Raw genomic sequence first — 16,282 nt, 5'->3', positions numbered from 1 at the left:
TCCTGATAGTGGAAACGGGCCCTAACACTTGGACCGTGGCATGCCAGAGGGGAATGCATGCCAAACGTCCCAGCAAAAATTACGGAGAAAAGAAGAAACACACATTGGTCCGTGTGCAATTAACTTTTTCTTCTTAGTATTCTCCTAGGTGATATTTTCAAAATTCCTTTTACACCTCCAGCAAGCAAGAAAATATTCAAAACAATTTTGATTGTACTTTTTCACTTACTTTTTGGTACTTTTTCAGTTGTAAACAGCTTAAAAGTTATTATAAGTAGAAATGAAAATGTATCTCCTAGGAGAAATCTCAGGAGAAAAAAATTAATTGCATATGGGCCATTGGCTCTTATCCAATAAACTTTTTCTCCTGAGTTTTCTCCCAGGAGATTATTTTTCACCTTTTAAAAAATACATTTTCAGCATTTAAAGAGACTCTGAAGCAATTTTTTTTCTATATTTACCTATTAATTCGATTCAGAAGTCTCATTCGCCACAAACCGCCGCATCCTCACTGAAAAACGAGTGCTGCAGACCCCCCAAATCCCCGGGCAAACATCCACGACCAACTTGGTCGTAGATTTTGCTGCTCTTAGAAGCAGAGCTATGAGCTGTAGCTCTGCCTCTCCTGCCGTCAATCTCCGCCTCTACCCGCCCCTCTCTGTGAAGGAAGAGTGTGGGGGGGGGGGGAGAGGCAGCAATCCACCGCGATTGACATCAAAAGAGGCAGAGCTACAGCAGAGAGCTCTGCCTCTTCAGAAAGCACCGGCCAGATTCACCCCCGGGGATTTGGGGGGTCTGCAGCCCTCGTTTTTCAGCCGGGATGCGGTGGTTTGTGGCTAATGAGTAAACATAGCAAAAAAATCACTTCAGACGCTCTTTAACAGTGAAAAAAGTAGGTGAAAAACATCAAACTTTTTTTTTTCCCTTTTTTAAGTATTTTCTTGCACAATGGGAGCTTTAAACGTATTTTATTGGTGAAGTTGGAAAATATTTCCTTGGAGTTAATATTTCCTATTCATTCTTGTTTTTACAAAGCTTGACGTTCTAACCAGCAGGTGGCAATCTTAACAAATATTACTCACTATTTTCCTAGTTTATAAAAACAAAGAGAGGGCTTGTTCACAATAAGGGGGATTTCTCTTCTTTTTAAGTACTGGCGATTTTTAAAATCGCCTTAAAAGTGCTTCTGCAATGTTGCTCTATGTAAGTGTTCTCACATGAGCGATGAGCTTTCTATCCAATTGCAAATGCGGCTCCTCAGAGCGTTTGCAATTCAATAGAAAGAATAGGACATTTATTCATTGAAAGTGCTTGGGAAATCGCTTAGCGATTTTCCTATTCTTTCTGTTGAATTGCAAACGCTCTGAGGAGCCGCATTTGCAATTGGATAGAAAGCTCATCGCTCATGTGAGAACACTTACATAGAGCAACATTGCAGAAGCACTTTTAAGGCAAAGAGTACACTTCTTGACTGACGTCAGGAAGTGAAAAAACATCACTACACAAAAGCGCTTACAAAAGCGCTTTTTTCAGCGCAAATTGCTCTGAAAGCGATTAGAAAAGCACTTTCAAAATCGCTCAATAAATCCCTCAGCGCTTGCGATAGCACTGGCAATTTTTAATGTGAACAAGGCCAGAGGGAGGTTCATTTAATACATTTTCAAAATGTATTTCTTAGTTCCCTTTAATTATTATTATTATTATTATTTAGTATTTATATAGCGCCATCATCTTATGCAGCGCTGTACAGAGAATATAGTCTTGTCACTAACTGTCCCTCAAAGGAGCTCACAATCTAATCCCTGGTTCTAATATAGTACAAAAAAATCAAATCTGTACTAAAATTGGTTAATGAATAAAACAAAAAATAGGAAAAAACAGAATAAAACCCATTATGGAACCTAATAAGTATAAAGCACTTTATTGTCATTGTGTAAAAGTCGGTTCACACTTGCTTAAAAAACGTACCCGTTCAGAGCGTTTTTTAAGCTCCACATAGTGCAGGAAGCAGATCCTAATGTTAAAAATAGGATCCACCTCCACTTGTTAAATAAAATGGATCCGCTTACCGCTTTGCAGATAGCAGAATGCAGAGTCTGAACTTTGCACATATTCCTGTAGAGGCCAGGAAAATATATGCAATGAAAGCCTATTGTTTTCAGTAGGCTTTTTGCCATGTCCACTTCACTCGAATCGATTACCACCATGACGTAAATACTCATGTGACTCCATGCTGCTGACTCCTCCGCTCAGTCCCAGGACACAGATCGGGGCCAGGCAGAAGCATTGGCATCCCAATAGGGTTGCAAAAGACCAATGGGAATCCTTAGCAACAGGGAGGATTCTCATTGGTTCATGGTGGACCAATTAAAATTCTCCATTGCTAGAGAGAATTGGTTTATTGTCTCCTATGGGGAACCATATGCCCCTACCGGCCGCAGGGCTGTATACCGAGGGACCGAGTGGTGGCAGGAATACGGGAATGGTGATGCGTACAGCCTGACATGATTGACGCAGGATACATGATCGAAGTGGATGGGCGGACGTCAAGCAGATGCAAAATGGACAGAACTCGTCACCCTAGCGAATACGGTTACCGTGCCCTTTTTGCATCTGCTGTGGTGTGAATAGGCCCTAACATAACAAAATTACTTTTTATGACAGCTCCATAGTGCATATAAGGAACATAGTAATAGTAAAGGTGTCCATACATGGTACAATTTTTTCATTTATTTTCAATTAGAAAATTTTGTTCAAGTATTCCGTTAGATCGAATATAAAGATTTTTCCAACATGTCCGATCAGATTTTTATTGAAAAAACTGGATAATCGATTATTTTTTCTTGATCGAAAAAAAAGATTATTTTAAACTTTCATTTGATTCGATCATTTTGGTCGAATAAACAGGAAAATGTAACGTTTTTATTGTACTGTGTATGGGCACCATAACAAAGATAGAAATAGAGGAATTGTACACGTATGCCAGGTATTTCAAATATTTATACAATTAGTACACAGGGTTAATTATTTCAGAGAAGAATATGCCAATAATGCTGCTGTTTTTAAAACTCGCTGCAGGGCTTCTCTACCAGCCTTGGTGCAGCAGTTGTAGCAGGCCTATAGAAAATCGTACGTCAAAAAAGGGCGTCGGGAAAAAAGGGCGCGGGGTTTAAACGATAAGCATGAATATTGTTTAAAAACAAATTGTGCTATATTTCGTTAAATAATGTTTTATAAAGTTTAAAATCATTAAATAATGTGTATGAAATCGGCAATTGTGAAAACGTTAATCTTCCCCGTTTCAAAAGTTAAACGTATAATAACATTTTGTAAAAATTAGTAAGTATTACTAACATTTTACTAAAACTATACCTAATCCTACTCTCACACAGAACCCTCCCTGTACCTACCCCTAACCCCTAGACCCCCCTGGTGGTGCCTAAACCTAAGACCCTCGTGGTGGTGCCTAAACCTAAGACCCTCGTGGTGGTGCCTAAACCTAAGACCCTTGTGGTGGTGCCTAACCCTAAGACCCTTGTGGTGGTGCCTAACCCTAAGACCCCCCTGGTGGTGCCTAACCCTAAGACCCCCCTGGTGGTGCCTAACCCTAAGACCCCCCTGGTGGTGCCTAAACCTAAAACCCCCCTGGTGGTGCCTAAACCTAAGACCCCCCTGGTGGTGCCTAACCCTAAGACCCCCCTGGTGGTGCCTAAACCTAAGACCCCCCCTGGTGGTGCCTAAACCTAAGACCCCCCCTGGTGGTGCCTAAACCTAAGACCCCCTTTGTGATCGCTTTATTGTGTGTAGAATAATGTTTTAAAAACTGTAAAGGATAAAATATATTACAATTTACGTTACGTACTGATCGCTTTAGTTTGTGAATAATAATGTTTTACAAACAGTAAGGGATAACATTTTAATAGGTTAACGACAATGATCGTGGGGAAATGTGGAAACCATAAATTAGCAAAAATGTAATAATAAAACGTTATTTTACGCGGGCGCCCTAATTAATATGGCAGTCTATGGCGGCGCCCTTTTTGTCCACTTGCCTCCTGTGCCCGAATTTACTGTTTCCTATAGAAAGACCATGTGCTTTCTATAGTACTTCTGCAGAAATTTTCCAGCAGCTTCTATGGAAGGTTAGTGCTCCTTAGTTTTCTCAAAAGTTGTGGCATTGTTGTGCTTTGCCAGTTACAGCTAAAGCATTCAGCCCAGGAGAGGTGCTCTGCAATGGTGACTCTCAAAAATGAAAACTCTCCACAGCCTCTGCATTGATCATTATCTTTATCTGATCGGTCTTTTTGGTGGTCCTAAAGTCCATAATAACTTCTTTTTTGTATTTAATAACAGGTGGTTAATATCACATTATGCAGTTAGCTTCCTAACTTCTTCCCTTTATGCAGCTTCCTCATTGTCTGATATAGTCCAATGACAGTTGTATCATATGCAAATTTAACAATTATGTTTGATTTATGGATAGGTTGGCAGTCATCATGGGTGAAAGGTGTGTAGAGGAGAGGACTTAGTACACAGCCCTGTGGCACACCATTGCTCAGGGAAGGGGGGAGGATGTTTTCCTAATCTGAAAGCTTGAGGGCGATTTTTAAGAAAGTCCAATAACCAGTTACATATGGAGGGAGCAAGACCTAGTGCATAGAGTTTGTTGATCAGCTGGCTAGGTACAATGGTGTTAAATGCCAACCTGTAATCTTTTTTTTTTTTTTTCTTCTAGTTACATAGTTACTTTGGTTGAAAAAAGACATACGTCCATCGAGTTCAACCAGTACAAAGTACAACTCCAGCCTGCTCCCTCACATATCCGTGTTGATCCAGAGGAAGGCGAAAAAACCCTTACAAGGTAAAAATTCCTTCCCGACTCCAGATGGCAATCAGATAAAATCCCTGGATCAACATCATTGGCATTACCTAGTAATTGTAGCCATGGATGTCATTCAACGCAAGGAAAGCATCTAAGCCCCCTTTAAATGCAGGTATAGAGTTTGCCATAACGACTTCCTGTGGCAATGCATTCCACATCTTAATCACTCTTAATCACTCTTAATCAATCAATGAAGAGTATTCTAACATAGGTGTTGGGTAGAAATTCTTGCTGTACCTGTGTGATTCATGATGAGGCTATGGAAATGTCACAATCAAATCTGCATTGAAAAATGTTTTGCTTTGTGAGTTGAATAAGTACAGAGGCTGTTATTGATCTCTGCCAGATATCTAATACAGAAGCTATGATCACAGCAAGTCCTGTCTTGACTAGAGTTAGTCAATGAGATGATGACACACAAACAAATAGTTAAGAATCTAACTACAGAAATTATGTAATAAATGTATATAAAGCTGGATGAACTCTGTAAAGCAGTGGTCCTCAAACTAAGGCCCACAGGCCACATGCGGCCCGCCGAGGCTTTTTCACTGGCCCCCCAAGCAGAAAATGTATAACTTATAGATGCGGCCCACTGTACCCTTAAATATCGGTTGTCCGCATATAGAATAACAGTTCTGGCACCACCCATCAACATACTGTAGAAGCCAGAGGGCAGTCATTCGCTTTGGTCACCTTGGTATGCTTCACTGTCTGGTGGAAAAAGACATTCTTCGGGCACCGCATGACTGAATGTCTGCTGCTGGGAGTTCTCCTCCGGACATGATTTGGGGGAATCAATACCTAGACTCAATGGAATGTTTTTCAACATCATTTTATGTATGTTGCGGCACCCCAGCAGTCTGAAGTATGTTGACCCAGCACTTGACCGAAAAAGTTTGAGGACCTCTGCTGTAAGAGTAATTATTGTATAATATGTAAAGCCTTTCAGCAAAGCTCTATGTCCCCCTACATGGATCTGGGGGTTTCTGGGGCAGTAACTCACCGCCCAAAAATCTTTAGAGCTCTGAAATTACACTTCTCCAAAACCCTTCTTCCCCATTCCGCCCCCCCCCCCCCCCCCCCGTTCACTTTGAATACACAAGTCTGCAGCTGTGTTGATGCTGGAGTGGGGCATAGTTTCATAACTCTCTGAATTTACAGGTGACTGATGAGTTAAGATAGAGCTTTGCATTAGCGCCCATTCACACCGCTGCAATTAAACGCAAAAGTGGACTGTAAATGTATCCTATGTTATTAATACGATGCGTTTACACTATCAAATGGAACGCAAATGCAGGACACAACCGCCAGACCACAAATGCAAAGTCCCAACCTGCTGCATTTTTCTGCAGCCATATCGCAAACACATCGCAAATCAGATACAATGGAAGTCTATGGAAATGGATGGCGTCTGTTCACACTAGGGTTCTAGACGCAAGAAAATGGCTTGCATGTCCCATAAATTTTCACTTCCATCGCCGCCGTTTAGGCCACTACAGAGCATCTGAGCCCAGCAGAAGCTTGGGGCACCCCACTGGTTTGCAAAAGATCCAATGGGACTCGTCCTGCAACAGGAACATTTTCATTTGTTCATGGTGGACCAATAGGAATCCTCCCTGTTGCTAGGTAGGATTCCAATTGGTTTGTTTTTGTTTTTTTGGGTTTTTTTTGCAAACCAACAAAATGCCTGCTCTCTGGTTTTGTGGACTGAACGGGGATGTTGGAGGATGGCACGGATGACAGGAATAGCGGCAGAGGTTACCAGCAAACGAGCGGACAGGCGGCGACGCAAATGCAGCAGATGGAAACGGCAGGTAATGTGAACGATGCAGACGCAAGCGCATCCTGAGCAGATGCACTTAATGTGCTGTTTCTGCATCTGCTGCATTTGTGTCGCAATGTGAACGGGCCCATAAAGGGTTTACACATTATAAAATAACTACTCTTTAAATTGGCCCTTTATAATGCTTAAATATTGTAGTGGGAAATGTCAGCATCTGCAGATCTTGCAGACTCTAGCATCACATTATGTTGAAACAGTCTGATTCATATCAAGAAGATATCAGGTTGTTGTTTCCAATATGCTCCGGGAACTTTGTACGAGATCAGTTTGTTGAACAAATTTGCTTTAGGACATAATTGCTTGCATCACATTGTCCCAGTGACCGTTAAACAAAGTATTCTATTAGGAACATGCCGGTGTATCCTTGCTACCTCTCATTACTGGAAAAACCGTGACAGACTTCCGGAGGCGCCATAGAGCTTTGTATCACCATGGCGTACTCACATACCGAGCTACAACACCCACTCACATTGCAGGTGGCAGGCAAAAATGTATATACCGTACATCTATATATTTATATATTTTTGCTGAGACAATAAACCAGAAAGTATTACTACAAGTTATTATGAAAGCAATTTTCCAACAACCATTTTTCATATTCCACTAGAAAAAAAAGTGTTATAAGCTGTCAAGTAAGTATTCAATATTAGAACATACTGTAGATGGAGGGATGTGGTCCTTAAGGTGGCCACACACCATACAATCCTTTAAATATATTTTCAATTCAAGAATTGCAATCAGATTTTCTGACTGATTGTAACCAGGGTTCTAGACTGTTTGCTGGTTGAGGCAAACTTGTGAAGATGCACCCAACCCACCCCCCCCCCCCTCCCCAATTCAGAATGGTCGCAGAGCATCCGAAAAATGTTCACCCCCAGTCAGGGGCGTAACTAGAAATCACTGGGCCACCCTGCAAAACTTTGGATGGGGCCCCTCCAGTTGTTGCTGGAGGGGGGGATCGCTGATGGTAACCCGAGGGGGGGGGGTAGGCCCCCCTCCCTGCTGCTGTTTGTGCCTGCAGCTCCCCCTTCCTGCCCCAAAAAATGGCACTGGAGTGCCCCGGAGACAGCCCCCCCCTCGGGCTTCTCCCCCTAAGGGCCCCCTGCGGCTGCATCCTTTGCAGGGGCTATTGTTACGCCCTTGCCCTCAGTATAGGTAAGTAGGTAGCCAGGTATAGGTACCCCCTGTATAGCGTAGAGCTCTCAGATCTGCGGGTCCCATAGCCGCGCGTATACCGGAAGTAATTACTGGTTTCACATTGCAAATTGGCAATAGTAATGCGGTGCACCGCCAAAAACAGGCCTTCACCGCGTTAGTACACGGTGTTACCTGTTTTGCATGCAACCAAACAGGAAGAGACACGTGCTTGCGGTCACTTCCTGAAAGTGCACGGAAGCATATTGCATAAATAAGCTTCCGTGCATGTCCGCCGCCACATCACAACGCCAAGGTGTTTAACCATTTCAGCCCGCGGGGATTTTTCACCTTATGCATCAGAGCAATTTTCACCTCCCATTCATTCGCTAAAAACGTTATCACTACTTATCACAATTTATTGATCTATATCTTGTTTTTTCCGCCACTAATTAGGCTTTCTTTGGGTGGTACATTTTGCTAAGAATTATTTTTTTATAAATGCATTTTAACTACTTAAAAACCGCCCCTCGCCAATGGGCGTGGTCGCGGTGGCAGCCCCAGGACTGCCTAACGCCAATTGGCGTCAAGTCCTGGGGCTGCATTTTGCAGAAGATCGCGCGCAGGGTGTGCACGCATCTCCTGCTCGGGGGGCGGAGCTCTTCAGTCTCCTAGCTGCAATCGCCGCTCGGGAGACTGTTAAACGCCATAATCGCCATCTATTTACATGTACAGCGCTGCGATCGGCAGCAGCGCTGTACTGGGGGAAATCGACAAAGTGTATGGGCACCTTTAGTTTGCACATATTTTAAATTTTAAAATGTTTTGCCATAGTGCCCCTTTAATGTGATGTTGTTGCTGTTACTTACAGTTGTAATAAGCTATATAGGCACACTTGGAACTCCAGCAGTTCTGGATGAGTGTCTGGTGTTGGGTAAGTTCACAGTGGGGACTGGAGCTGCGTAGTGTGCCCTGTAAAAACAGGCACACAGCACAACAGAGGGGAACGGTCACATTACATGTTATGCATGCACTGTGTCGCTTACAGTCAATTAAAAGTGACAAGACAATATACTCTGGACAGCGCTGCGTAATACGTCGGCGCTATATAAATACTTACATAAATAAATATATAATAAAATAAATGAAAAGTATGCTTCACTGCCACTGCTAACACCCATGTAATGCTGTAACACACTGTCTTCACTGTGTTAGGATACTGGAGTTCACTGGATTGCATCACACTGGATGTTGCATAGACTTAAAATTTCAGTGCATTACGCTGCGTTAAATTGCCTCTGTTACATTGCACTGCACCTCCCCACTGTGAACACAACAAGATGATTTGCATATTCAGTAATGATGCTTCATGGGAGATCTTTTTTGTTTACATAAATCTGGGTAACTGAAAATGCCTTCTGTTTTAAGAAGTCACATTCATATTTAGCACAACTCATACAGGTCTAATTTCTTATCCAAATTAACATATTTTTTTACTCTAAATGTGTTCCAGATACTATATCTAATCCTAAAATACATAGAATGAAAAAAGGTGCCAACACTTTCCAAGTATCCATTCCGAAGAGCCCCTGAACTGTTGCTGATGCTCCATACATATAAGAATAAATGGGTTGGCTTATATATTTTATCTTACCAGGAAGAACCAAAAGTGACCAGACTAAGCAGGGAGGTACATAGAAAACCACGCCCCCCTGAACACCACCACCCCATGGATCAATAATTTGGCTGTTTTTAGCCTAGCAACATGTCCTCTTCACTCTTCTCTTTAGCAGCAACATACAGCCTAACTACCTGCGGTGCTTGATGCAAGCCACATGACATGCAAAAGTCGCAAGAAGACGCTTTACAGCGTGGCTGAAGAGAGGATGAGAAGATATGTAGCACTCTGCATCTCCCAACATAAGATGGCCCCCTAAGCTCCCGGGTCACCCAGCGATGGAGGGAGTCACAGGGGCTATTGTTATGCTCCTGAGACAACAGCCTCTTTCATGCGCAAAGCTATACGCATTAATGTAATAAAGGCGCCTGCAAAAAAGGATGCCGATATTGCCGCTAGTAGAATAGGGTTAATATTACTATTTAATACCAATAGTAAATTATCAGTAATATTCAGTGGTGGCACTGCACTGTGGCATGCTGGGGCACTGGGAACCCCATCCCCCCTGGAATCTTTGCGCACCTCTGAGTGCCCCCCGCTCAGCACAGTTAATTGTTTACAGGCTCCAGCAGCGTACATTGAATATAATACGATCTGTAAAATGCTCTCCATGTCAGCCTGTCTATGCAGGTATTAAAGAAAATATAGGGCAAATGATCCTCCCCATTATATACTTACCCGGGGCTTCGTCCAGACCCTTCTGACATGTCCAACGCTGACAGCTCCAGCCCCAGCCCGGGGTCCCCGCATGGTGCAGAGGCCGACCTCAAGGTTGTCCTTTCTACGCCTGCATGAAGCGCAGCTGTCAATCAAGCCTACGTCGTCCGCAGCGTACTACGCATGGCATAAAACTACTGCGAACAAGGTGGACTTGATTGACAGTGGTGCTCGCGCAGGAGCAGTAGAGGAGGTTGGCCTCTGCACCGTTCAGTGACCCCGGGCCGGGGGCTGAGAACGGAGCTTTCAGCCTGGGACGTGTCAGCTGCAAGGGGCTGGAGGAAGCACCAGGTAAGTATATCATGGGGAGGATAATTAGCTTGATGCTTCCTTTAAGTGAAACAAAGGGTCTTATCTGTTTGCCAAACATTACTCACAATCCTTGCGACCTCCCTTGTAATTAATGTATCTGGATGATACTTATATTTGCACAACAAAAAATCTCTACCTCCTCCTGATTGTTTTAACTTTGTCAGTCAATAAGAATACAGTCCGAAGAATGCTTACTAGCTGAAAGCTTACTGTTTTTCTTTTAAATTAGCCAATTAATAGTATTATCCTGATTCAAAACTTCCTGTCTGTAAATGATTGGAATGATTTGTCTGTGATCTGTCCACACGGAGCAGCTTGCTGGCAAGGAAGGATTAAAGCATGCCAGCAAACTAGCCAAGTACATCTGTAGATAACTTTTCTTACATAATAATGCCATCATTTGGACAATCTGCTCTGCTCAAAAGCCTCTGAGTTCTCTTTTTGATCTTTACATTTGGTACTTATCATTGCTGAACTGTTAGCCTTAATTTTATCACCTAAGTTAGGAAAAAAATATCTAAAGCTCAGCATACAAACATCAATTTTGTTCACCCAAATGGGCCCCGCCAGCCAGCCATTATGCTACCTTTGTGCCCCCAAAAATGTTTAAGGTGGAGCCGCCACTGGTAATCTTTACTGATATTTTACTATGAACTAACCCTGCTCTCGCACAGAATCCTTCCTCTACCGATGCCTAACCCTTAACTCTCCCTCTACCAATGCCTAACTCTTAACCCTCTCTCTAGTCTCTACTGATGCTCAACTCTTAGACTTCCTATTGCTGTTATATAAATTCACCTATGTTTTTCGAATTGAGACTTCCACTATATGATCTTTGTATCGAGACTTCCTATAGCCGTTATATTGATTTCCCTGTTTTTCATATTGCGACTTCCTCTATATTATTTTCGTATTGAGACTTGCTATTGACTTTTTATTAATTTCCTTATGATTTTCATATTGAGACTTCCACTATCTGATTTTCACACACGCACACACGCACGCACACGCAGGCACACACACGCACATGCACGCACATGCACGCACGCACCCAGCAGTGGAACTATGAGGTTGATTTACAAAGCTTGCTTATTTTTCACCTTAAAGTGAACCTCCAGACTAAAAATCTACTCAGCAGAACTGAAAAGGCTTGGCGTTTCTTTAACAGTTTCACAGCATCAGAACTTTGTTATTCTTACCAAAGCATCATTTTTAGCTGCCTTTTCTACTAAGCTCTACCCATCAAAGAAAAAAAGCCCGGGCTTTATTTCCCTGATACTGTGCAGAGCATGATGGGATTTCCTATGTTGTTATTCACGTTGCCTAGCAACTGGGAGAGGTGCTCAGGACACAGGACAGTTGGAACTGTGTCTCATGCTCCCTGTCACCTCCTTTCAACCAAAAAGATGGCTGCCATCATGAAATCAAACATTTGCCTGTTCTTTTAAAACAGGGTGGGTAAGAGATTATATTACCTATCTATTTTAATTAACATAACAAACATAATGTCATTAAGTTACATTAGTTTAGGCTGGAGTTCCTCTTTAACTGTAAAGAGAACTAATGCAAGACATAAGGGCCCATACGCAATTCACTTTTTCTCCTGAGTTTTCTCCTAAGTGATATTTTCATACCTCGTCATAAAATACTTTTTAAGCTACCAGCAAGCAAGAAAATGCTCAGATAGTACTTTTTCAACTATTTTTGGTACTTTTTCAATTGCGACGTGCTGAGAGTTATTTTAAAAAGAAGATGAAACATTATCTCCCAGGATAAAACTCAGGAGAAAAAGTGAATTGCATATGGGCCAAGGAAAGGACTAGGGGCCATATGCAATTCACCCTTTCACCTGAGTTTTCTCCTAGGTGAAATTTCAAACTTGTCAATAAAATGCCTTTTAAACAACCAGCAAGCAAACAAATAATCTAAATAATTTTGATAGTACTTTTTCACTTACTTCTTGGTACTTTTACAATTACAAAGTGCTAAAAAATTATTATAAATCAGAGATGAAAAATGTTCTCCAAAGAGAAAACTCAGGTGAAAAGTGAATTGAATATGGCCCATGGAGAGATAATTCATGAGATAAACAGAAAGGAGGAGAGAAGAAGTTTAGTTTAGTCAAATAAGGACCCGTATGCAGTTCACTTTTTCACCTGAGTTTTCTCTCAGGTGATACTTTCACAACTTGTAAATAAAACGCCTTTTAAACCACCAACAAGCAATCAAATATTCAAAATAATTCTGACAGTACTTTTTTTTCGGCAGGGAGGGGGGGATTGGGTGCGCCTTATATGCCAAATGCACAAAAAAAGTTGCAGAGTGTGCAGGAAAGCACTTACCCATCTAGCTGCCATGCTCCTCTTCCCCTCGCTTCAGCCGCGATCCTCTTCACCTCCTCAGGAGCAGTTTTCGGATGTATTGTATTGCTGTGTAGCTTAGTTGTTAGGGCAGCAGGGATTAGTATAGTATAGATTAGAGGCAGTTTTAGGGGGTAAAAGGTCCATAAGAAGCCCCTGGAGTGTAGATGCACCTAGGTTTAGTTTATTTATTTTTTTCCTTATTTTTGCCCTCTAAACCAACTCGTTTTATATGCCAGAGTGTCTTATATGCCGAAAAATACGGTACCTTTTGGTACTTTTTCCATATTAAAGTGCTAAAAAGTTATTTTAAATTGAAGATGAAAAATTATCTCCCAGGACAGGTGAAAAAGTGAATTGCATATGGGCCAAGGAGAGATAAACCATGGTTAAGTCAGTTAAGGAGAGATAAATCATGAGTTAAGTTAGATAAGGAGAGGTAAATCATGAGTTAAGTCAATTAAGGAGATATAAAAGCCCATATGCAATCAACTTTTTCTCCTGAGTTACCGTATCTCCTAGGAGGTAATTTTCATATTCTCTTTAAAATACATTTTAAGCATTTTACAATTGAGAAGGTATAAACAAGTTGGTGAAACTGTACTGTCAACATTAGTTTGAGTATTTTCTTGCTTGCAGGTGGTTTAAAAAGCATTTTATGGCAAGGGCCTATATGCAATTAACTATTTCTCCTGAGTTTTCTCCAAGGAGATAATGTTTAATCTTGATTAAAAATAATTTTTCAGAATTTTGCAATTGAAAAAATGCCAAAAAGTTGGTGAAAAGGTATTTTCTAAATTATTTTTGGTATTTTCTTGATCGCTGATGGTTTAAAAAGTATTTTATTAACACGTTGTGAAAATACCACCTAGGTGAAAACTCAGGAGAAAAAAAGTGAAGTGCATATGGGTCTAATTGTGAGTTTAGAAGTAAGGTAAGATAATTCAACAAAAAATGGGGTCGCTGAACTGGAGGGGCTAGCAGCCAGGACGGGGGGCAGTGAGCAGCAGGTTGCGGTGAGTCCCCATCCCACCTTCACCTGGGTCCCCGTCCCCGCTCCTCCTCCAGCTATTTGCGCAAATGTTGTTATAATGTAATGTAAGTATCGAACAGGGAAGCTTACCTTCCTTCTTTGCGTTCCACTGCTAGCCGCTTGACTTCCTGCAATGCCACCCTCTATACTTCGGAGGGCGGCATTGCAGGAAGTGACGTGGTGAGCGGAGGAAGTAAGGAAGGTAAGCTTCCACGCTCACTGCATAGATTATATTTACAACATTTGCGCAAATAGCTGGAGGGGGAGTGGGGACGTGGGACCCAGGTGAGGGAGCAGGGGGCGACTCCCCTCCCCGCTGCCCACTGCCCCTCCCCTTCCTGTCCTGGCTGTTACCTCCTCCAGCGTGGCGGCCCCCTCCCCACTACAGACTGGGACACAGAAACTGATCCGTTTCTTTGTCCTAAGTTGCCTGTGTAGTGGGGGATCCGTTTTCCCATAGATTTTCACTACCCCTCCGTGTATCTGGGGTCCGTGAAAATCCTGCAAATCCGGACCGTCCATTCAGGTTTTCAACACGGATCCCCCTGAACGCAGATAGATCCGTTTTTTAAATTGAATGAAGAGGGATGCTATTTTTAACATTGGTATCCCTGGCTCCGTTTTTGATCTAGGCCAAAAAACTGAGCCACGGATAAGTTTTTAACCTCCTTGCCGGTCTAAAAAATCCGTCAAGGAGGCAGCGCCACACTTTTTATTTATTTATTTATTTTTTAAATCATGTAGCGAGCCCGGGGCTCGCTACATGATAGCCGCTGAGCGGCGGCTTCCCCCCACCCACTCCGATCGCCTTCGGCGATCAGAGTTCGCAGGAAATCCCGTTGAGAACGGGATTTCCTGCAGGGCTTCCCTGGTCGCCATGGCGACGGGGCATCACAGGGAATCCCGGGCCACCCCTCAGCGCTGCCTGGCCCTGATTGGCCAGGCTGCGCAAGGGGTCTGGAGGGGGGGGCGCGATGTTGCGGATAGCGGCGGATCGGCTTCCCTGGTCGCCATGGCGACGGGACGTCAAAGGGAATCCCGGGCCACCCCTCAGCGCTGCCTGGCCCTGATTGGCCAGGCTGCGCAAGGGGTCTGGAGGGGGGGTGGCGCGATGTTGCGGATAGCGGCGGATCGGCGGCGATCGGGTGTTACAAACAGCTAGCAAAGTCCTAGCTGCTTGTAACAAAAAAATTATGGAAATCGGCCCAGCGGGGCCTGAGAAATCCTCCTGCGCAGGTTACCCCGAGCTGAGCTCGGGATAACCGGCAAGGAGGTTAAAATAAGTGTGAACCTACTCTAACTCCTAAACTAACCTTGTTCTCCCACAAGCCCTCCTTCTGCCAATACCTAACCCTAACCCATAAAAATGTCTTAAACGACCCCCCCCCCCCAACTGATGCTTAACCAATCCTCTGGTGCAAAATGCCTAACCCTAACCATCACCCCCCACAAACCCAGCCAATTCCATGAAATCCCATTCACTTTGATTTGCAGCTAAATATCTGCTGCAGTAAATTTGGCACCTCCATAGTCGGCCATGGTGATAGCCACGATTAGCAGCTTTAAGTGAAAATTTAGTGGAAAATTAGGCGCATCTGGCAGGCGATAAAATACCAGCTCCAGTGTCCCCTATTTTATCGGGCCTCCTTCACTCTAATTTCCACTTAAAGCCACTGATCCGGAAAAAAAAACACTTCCTGCAAACTGGACATCTATATACATCATAGTTGTACACTAATCAGTGCAAATAGGACATCCAATAAATCCATTCTGTTAAAATACACTTGCACACACTCTGCGGGAGTGAGCTCGCATGTGTATGGGCACCGGGCGTGTTTTAACACCTTCAATATATGGCGTAATGCCTCCTGCACCCAAATTACCCGATTTGAACTGTAGCCCCTTTATCCCCATTCTCCCCATTCACCCCCTATTTGAATAGTAGAGTGGCGTGTAGCGGAGCACATATACTTGTTCCAGTATTATGTCTTTACTCTTTTCATCTCCTCTCCACTGCAGCTGGCCAGTATGCTGTGATGTTCCTCTGTAAGGCTCTTGGTGCATGTCACATGAGAGTGGCAGTGGCGTAGCTAAGGAGCTGCGGGCCCCGATGCAAGTACATCGGGGCCCCACAAGCACTCTATACATAACAATTGATACGGCACAGCAGAACCAATTAAGAACAACCACAGTGTCAGAGGTGAAAGAAGGGGATGGGAAGCAGTGTGTTAATGATTACTACTATTCAATGCATCTATAGAAGTGAATATTGACAGCACAGGACCAATAAAGAGCTAACACTGTGGTTGGGGGGGGCCCCCTC

Source organism: Hyperolius riggenbachi, chromosome 1 (assembly GCF_040937935.1).
Source record: "Hyperolius riggenbachi isolate aHypRig1 chromosome 1, aHypRig1.pri, whole genome shotgun sequence".
NCBI lineage: Eukaryota > Metazoa > Chordata > Amphibia > Anura > Hyperoliidae > Hyperolius > Hyperolius riggenbachi.
The sequence above is the reverse complement of the archived record's forward strand: the minus strand, read 5'-3'. Positions refer to the sequence as shown.